An 8,297-nucleotide genomic window follows, 5' to 3' on the forward strand; every position below is an offset into this window, starting at 1 on the left:
AAGCGCTGCAGGGGCTGTGCTCTGTGGGACAGCCTTGAAGGGCCCCCCCTTCCCATGCCCAGAAGCTCCCACTCCCTGCCGCAGGTAATGCTCTTTCCTGCTGGGCCTGTGGGAGAAGGGCTAGGGGGTGGGGCCATAAACCCCACAGCACTGAGAGAAACCCAGGCCGAGCATCTCGCTCTCACCACCCTGCCCCACCCTGACCCCTGGAGCTGGGGCCAGGCCAGATACGGTCCCTGCCCCCATGCCCAGAGGCCAGTTTCAGAAGCATCAGGCTTTCAGGGCCATGGGACTGGCCCAGAAATGGGAGCATCGAGAGCCAGGGTTTATCCTCAGTAACCATTGCAGTCTGGGAGGGGTGGCCCGATGTGGAGCCCTCCCCTGTCGTCACTGCTCAGACCTCCCCATGGCCCATGTTGCCCTGTCGCAGTGAATGTCTGACCATCCCCCACCTGGGGCCCAAGCCACACACATAGTATCTGAACCCTTCCCAGACAGGAATGAAACTCCCCCCTAACACCTTGGGGCAAGGAAGGATCCTCCCCATCTGGCAGGTGGGGACTGAGACACAGAAGAAGGGTTGCGATCCTGGTCACATACTCCTGGGGGTAGATCTGGGAACTGGAGTGGATCCCAGGCTAGTCCCTTTCCCCAAGAGGGAACTTCACTTTCTGCCCTTTATTTTCCCCTCCTGCTGGGAGGGCGGGTCTCTGAGTGTGAAATGAATCAGGAGGGTGATGGGGTCCTGGCACAATGCTTGGGTGGGAGCTCCCCTTGGCTTGGACCCCAGGGTCAGAGACATCTTTGTCATCTTGCTCTCCTTCTTTTATTCCTAGGAAGGGAGTCCCCCGATTAGGGGTCTCTAGGGATCCAGCTGGGCAGTGCCTAGGAGAACCTGTAAGTCATCCTGGTTTCCGCCTGCATGCACCACCCTGTCCTGCCCTGCCCTCCGGTTCTTTATTGTTGACTCTGCTTTGACCCTTGGCTCCGGTCTCTGATTATGACTTTGGCGTGACCCTTCTTGGCTCCAGATGTTGCCTGCCCACCTTGATTCCATATCTCCTTGCCCTTCTTTAGCCCCGCTCCAGGCCCTCCACTGACCCGCTCCAGCATTGCCTTCTCCTCCAGATCTTCCCCAACCACTCGGACGTTGACTACCCGGCTTTGACCCTCGGCCTGTATCTGGACTCTGGCTTGACATTGACTTGGCTGATCTTTGCTCTCTGACTACCGGGCTATGACCTTTGGCATGGATTTAGACTCTGGCCCTGGTTCTGCTTCTGCTTTGTCGATGGACTCTGATCTCGGTTTTGACCCTGCTGTGTCCCTGGACCTTGATTCTAGGACCACTCTTAGCCTCGGCACAATCCTGCACCTTGCTGCGACCTGTGCTCCCAGCCCTGGGCATCATGATCAGATGCAGTACGTGACATTAGGTGGTGCAACTTTTTGGAGAAAAGCAGGATCTCCACAAGTCAGTGGCCTGTATGCAACAGGGACACACCACACCAGGTGTGAACCAGGGCCTCACTACATGAGCCTGGCCCGATGATGTCCCTGCTGGAGCTGCACAATGGAAAGGACTGAAAATGTCGGGGTTCCTTGAACCAGCCTCTGCCTCTGGACCTACTCCACCTTCTTGACTCGGACACCCGGCATTCCTGATCAATACCCGGATTACATGGATACCTTTGAAAGAAATGGGGACTCGTTGCCTCTGCACCAGGACTATGACTGCCCTCTTGACCTGCAACCTTGGTTGAAAGTTGCCTTCACCAGTATTTACACATTGGTGGAACCAGAATTAGTGGCTCTCCCTGCGTACAGGCTTGAAAACCGGTCCTAAGAGTTTATGAGCAAATGAGCATTTCCCATGGGTGCCCAGGCCCTTTTGGGGAAGAAGAAATGTGGGACTCTACTATGTCTCTCTTTAGACAATCAGCCCCTGAAAAAAAGGATCGTTTGGAACCATAACCCCTGTTGGGAATCCCACAATTCTTGGCTTGCAGGAAATCTGCAAAGTTGTTCATCAAACTTCATCTGTGAGGATTTCCAATCTAACACTCATTTGGGCAGGGGACAAATGGAAGGCAGATTTCAAAGCACACTATGGACATTTTAACTGTCAGACATGCCATTTGAGCTAACGAACGGTCCCCTGTCCTTGCAACACTTCATCAGTGATGTATTTGGGGCCATTGTGGATCTGCACAGTGTCATCTATTCAGGTGACAGACTTCTTTTTTTTGGAGAACCAAGAGCAGCATGCCCACCACACCTGAACCTGGAGAGGTTTCGGCAGCATGGTCTCAGCACAGAATTCGAAAAGCGTACCTCCGGCCAACTCTCCACAGAGTTTTTGGGCTACATCCTCTCCCCGGAAAATGTTACGATTGATCCAAATAAGGTGGAAGCCATTCATAGATGGGACGAAGTTTGAAGTCCTCAAGAAGACCAGCGCTTCCTAGACTTCACCCGCTTTACTGCTGCTTCGGCCCAGGGTTCTCAGAGCCAATAACCCCCACGAGTGCTCTCCTCCACATAATGGCCACGTTTGTTTGGTCACCCAAGTTCCAAAAAGCCCACAAACAGCTCACAACTGCCTTCACTACTGCACCTATTTGGAGGCTCAGTTCTCATCCTGGAAGTAGACGCATCTACTATGACCACCAGGTCTGCTTCATTAGCTGGTGCCAGATGTGGGCTGAAATTCAGACTTAGCTTGACTGATGTGACTTCTGCGCTTTCAGCAAGGCACCACGCACCAAACTCCTTGGCATTTCAGGCCTCTGGAGACCCTGCCCTGGCCATGGGCAGCCATTGCCAGGAATTTTACCGAATCACATGGCCACATGATGGAACTGACTCTCATAGATCACCTGACCACGATGGCGTGCTTCATCCTCTTCTGAACATGTACCGTCGATTGATAGGACAGATCAGTTCCAAATTTGCAAAGGCCAATGAAACCTTTATTTTGCTAAATGTAGATTTCCCACTGATTTCATGTCATGCTACAAATGACCTCTCCGAAATTCCCAGCTATCGACCTGGGTCAACGAATCCATCACCTGCAAGAAGAATGAAGGGAGCCCCTTCAGGACACTTGGAAGGAGTTCAGATACTGTATGGACTGCTGATGACAAGAGGGAAACCATTTGCTGAAGGGAGGTACAAAGTCCCTGGCACTGACCAAATCCCTAAGCTCTGTCCATGGCAGCAGTTCCTGGCCCATCCCCTTTGCTGACCTTCTGATAACATCTTCCTCCCCTGGGTCTAGGGAGCAAATTCTGGGTCTGTTCCCTCACTCTGGCACAATCTGTGCCCAGAGTGTCTGAGTACCTCACCGAAAATGGGTCTCTCCTCCCTTCTCCTTCCTGTGTGTGTGTGTGTGGGGGGGACTTGTACCCCCATTTTACAGACAGGGAATGAAGGTGAGGAAGTGACCTCTCCAAGGTCACACCGAGCAACGTGGGGGAGAGCTGGGAACTGACTGGGTTCTACAGGAGTGCCCTCCCCACAAAGGCAGCTTCACTTTCTGCCCTTCCTCCTCTACTTCCCTCTTGACCCATCTTTGAAGGGGGCTCTGAAAGGGAAATGAGCAAGGGTTTCCTCCCCGCTCTGTCTTCCAGGTTCTGGGATCTGTCCATGTCGCCAACAGCAATGCAGCCTGCAGCTGGCCCGGCTTGGGGAGCCATGGCCTCATCCTGTGAAATCGAGAAGTACTGGCTCTCAGGGATGCTTAGATGGAAAACCACACACCCCACCCGGAGGTAGGAGACACCCATTCCCAGGTTGTCCTGAGGAGCCGCAATTCCTCCAGGAGCTGGGGAAGGGCACAGTGATCAGTTTATCGAAAGGTAGGGACGGATTGTGTAAGAAGAAGGTCTAAGAGAGAAGGAGCATGAGCTACTCTCTGTATTTGGGCATGGCAGGGATCAAGAGAAGGGACAGGGGCTGTTAGAGGGCAATGGTGAGGTACAAGGGGTGTCAGAGGTGGGGGCAAGGCCTGAAAAGTTCAGATACATTAGAACAATTGTGCCAGAGACTCACCGGTTGAGGTGCTGAAAGCTCTGAACTAGGGCTGGCCAAAATCATCCTCCTCAGATGGGAACATCCCAAAAGTCTGTAGAAGCTCAGCCTCTGAGGTGAACGTTGTGGCCCCAACCTCTCTCTGCTCAGTACCTCACAGGATTCCCACTGGCTGTTCCAATCCAGGATGAAAACTATGCCACCGAAGTCTCACAGCACCTGGGCAGTGAAGTGCCACTTAAACCCGCTGTAATGCACTGACTGTCTGCACAGGGCTGAATTTCACCCATTCAGAGTGTAAGGAAATAATTGGCTGAAGGCCTTTTTCTGCTCGGATGTGGTTCTAGGGGGAAAGAACCATGGAGATTTTTAACCTGTATTGCTCCCGGGACTGGTGCTGCAGTGATGAAGAGAAGTGCTGATGCACTGGATTTCTTTTGGATTCCCGCCCCCCCGCTATTAATCCACTCTCTTTCTCTCTTTTAACTGGTATTCTAAGGGCACCCCATGCTTCATGTGGGTATTCTTGGGTGGGCAGATTGCATCAGACCTGCACCACAATAAATACTAGTGAATGACATATGCAGACACAAAAGTTCTGCAGCCTAATTCTCAGAAACTTTCCTCTTCGATATAGAATCAGGATTTTGTTTTTAATTTATTTTTTGAAGGTGCGAAGCAGATGCTACCCTGTAATAAGAGGAAACAGAAGCAAAAACTGAAAGAATGTTACTTAAACCAATGAACAGATGCAGAGAGTGGAAACACAGCAAAGCAAGCGAATGTATCCTGTGAGTAAATAACCTGGAAGCAAATGGGGGAGAAAACCGCATCTGGGTAATTGTGGTTCTTGGGATAAAGATCAGGTTCCTGGCGCGTAGCCTGGCTGAGATTCTGCCTTTTCCCTGGATCCCAGACCTGGGCTTCACACGTCATTCTCCTTATTTTATTCCTAGGGAAAAAGGATCCCCAAAGGAGGTGTGAGGATCTTCGACTAATGTCTGCAAGAAGCTTCAGCCACCTTCACTGGTAGAAGTCACTTTCTTTCCTACAATGCCACTAGTGCCCTTTCTGCTCTCCAGGCCTGCTCCCTGCAGCAGGACAGAGACACCCCTTAACTCCCCGAGTCCTGATTTCCTGCCATTCAAGGGGCTGGGGGCTTGCATTGCCCCCACCCCCACCATCAGATACTTTTCCGATGGGAATCTCCCTAGAGCAGGGGAGAAATCTGTTCTTCCCTTAGAACCAATCTGCTCAGTAAATCAACCCACACTGACCTCATCTTGGCTGCTTTGTTTATCCATGATTAGTGGTGTTGCCGGCACCCAGTGCCGAGAGGCTGAACAACAGCTTGAGTTGGTTCGTTACCCGGTGTGCTGCACCCAATAATCACAACGGGGTGGAGAAACAGAAAAGTTTATTTGCAGCTGCAAAAAGGTACAGGGAGAATAAAATCTCAAATCCTGCACACAGAGCAGGAAGTTACACAGGCTTTTATACATTCTTTTTTCCAGCATACTTATCCAATAGCAAGCTGCCCCAAGTATCCATATAGCCAGCCAATCCAGTTCCCAGCTAGTTCCCTGATTTTCTGTATCATTTGTTAAACTATACATAAAGCTGCTTTATTTAGCATTGTTCTTCCATCTTTCCCCTGTTTGGCCTTGCTTAGTTGCAGGCAGTCTGACTCTGCAACATATTGTTGCAGATACTTAGCATAACTGCTGTGTGTGCCTCCAGGCTGGGGGGGGGGCAAGGACACGTGGGCCTAGTACGCAGAGCTGCTGCGAGTGCCTCCAGGCAGGAGGGGGGGCCAAGGACACCTGGGCCTAATGCGAGGGGGCTTTATCGACACTCGTGGTCTTCCATCCCCTCGAGTTACCTAGTGGCCATGCCCCAGTGTCCCCAACAGTGGTATCTTTGGAAATTCCTTCGCGTGCGGGGGAGAGAGCTGGAGTGGGGGATACGGGAGCTCCAGCAGATTCCCCTGAAGAACACCACCCTGTGTTTCTCTGGTCAGGGTCGGACTAGCCGTCCATTGCAGAGGTGAAGACCAGATGGGAGCTGCTGGATTGACCTTGATATGCCATGTCCTTGTGTGGATGAAGGACCTACATCTCAGGGATGACCAGCAGCAGATGTACCATGTGTCCAGGAATGGTCTGAACAACCTACACTGACAGGTAAGTAAAGTCATGGCCACATGCAGTGGTGAGCTGGAGCCGGTTCGCACGAACCGGTTGTTACATTTTGAAGCCATTTTAGAACGAGTTGTTAACCCGCTTCCCTGCAGGGGGCGCTAAGGCTTTGATGGGCTCCAGCCGGGAAGTGATGTAATTCCTCCTCCGGCCGCCGGGGGCGCTGCGCTGTGGGAGCCACGTGGGCTGCCGCCTGGCCCTGGACACGAGCCCTGGGGCTGCTGCTGCTCCCCTGGCCCTAGGGCTCCCACTACTGCCTGCTGGGTCCCTGGCTGCTCTGCTGGGCCTGGGCTGCGTCCTGCTGCTCTCCCCGTGAGCACCCACCACCCAGCCTGCAGCCAGGCGCTGCCTGCAGCCACCCCCTGCCGCACCCCTTGCCCGCAGCCAGCCCCTGTCTCCAGCCACCCCCTGCCCGCAGCCAGCCCCTGTCTCCAGCCACCCCCTGCTGCTCCCACCCCCACATCCACTGGTGCCCTGCTGTTCCCAGGGCAGTAACCCTGCACACCTGCTTCAATGATGGGGGCAGGGAGCAGCTGGGACCCACACATGTGCACACCCTAGGGTGACCAGACAGCAAGTGTGAAAAATCAGGACACGGGGTGGGGGGTAATAGGAGCCGGGGGGTAATAGGAGCCTATATAAGAAAAAGACCCCAAAATCAGGACTGTCCCTATAAAATCAGGACATCTGGTCACCCTAGCACACCGCCAGGGAGTGGCGGGGACCCACACATGTGAAACGGAGCTCATTTCTAGTACAGGCCCATCTTTTTAAAAAAGAACTTTAGGCAGGATTAATATACATCCATATTTTCCCAGGCAGGTCAGGTTTTTGGTTCTTAAATCGCCGTCCAGGAGGAATTTTTAAATTTTAAAAATTCCTCCCGGGAAAATACAGACGTATGCTAACTCTGTTTGTACAAAAAATACATACTGGGGCACATCCCTTAAATCAGAACTTTTTATAGGGAACCGGTTGTTAAGATTTTGGCAGCTCATCACTGGCCACATGTAGACACCGCAGGAATTGGGGGGATTGAACCAGGGTCCTTCAGCACAAGCTCCGCTCACTCATTGTCAACCAATCCAGCTCCACCCACTAGACCTCACCCCCTTTCACAGTCACAGAATCCAGGAGCCCTAAGTCTCAGATCCATGCCTCACATCACAAGGCCAAATATCCTCCCAAAATGGGTGCTGTAGAAGGGACCATCTGCACAGACCCCTCTACATTCCCCCCATCAGAGACTGCAGCCACAGGTGACCAGTGAATGAGCAGAGATCTCCCCTGTGGGAATCCGAGGGGCTGCACATTTGGGGTTTCACAGGGAAGGCGTCTGGCAGCCATTAACAGACTGACCCTGTGAAGAGATTTTCCATCTCTAACAAAGGGTTTCTGTTCCCCCAGATCTCAGCCGCTCAGCAGAATGCAAGAGAGCCGAGTGCTGATGGGCTAGAGGGGTCACAGGAGTCACCGTGCAGCAGCTGTGGTGTCTGCAGTCAGCATGGGCCAAACCCTGTGCTCCAGGCTGTTTCTCTGGATTGCGAAGGGGAGTTTGGCTTGGGGAATCGGTTGCTGGTGCCTGTGTCCACAACTGGGATGTTTTCAGGTGGCTGCTCAATGGTCCATGAAGCGCCATCCAAGCAAGTGGAGAGTGGACATTAAAGAGCGAGGCTGGGACCTCCACGGAGCTGCTGCAGTCCACCTTCCACAGCCAGAAGAGAGACAATGGGAAAGGTACTGAGATGGCTGGCCACAGCAGCAGCCGCCATCTCATAAACCTCTGCTCATGCTCTACACAACAGAGGCAGGACAAAGAGCCACACAGTGAGAGCTTGGGTTGCAATGAGCAATACACCGTTTTTCAGTAGATTATGCTGCCCTGACAGTCGACTGCCTGTAATGTGCACATCCAGCCTCCCAGGCTGACCTCAGTGGGAGTTAGGTGCTCTGTGCCCACAGGACACGGCTGGCCTTACTAGGAGGTGAACTGAGGTGGTCGCCTCAGGTGCCAGACTGTGGGGGGCGCCACTAGGACCCAGAGTGTAGAAAACTGTGTCTGCTGCT

This window comes from Lepidochelys kempii, unplaced genomic scaffold (assembly GCF_965140265.1).
Source record: "Lepidochelys kempii isolate rLepKem1 unplaced genomic scaffold, rLepKem1.hap2 scaffold_151, whole genome shotgun sequence".
Lineage (NCBI taxonomy): Eukaryota > Metazoa > Chordata > Testudines > Cheloniidae > Lepidochelys > Lepidochelys kempii.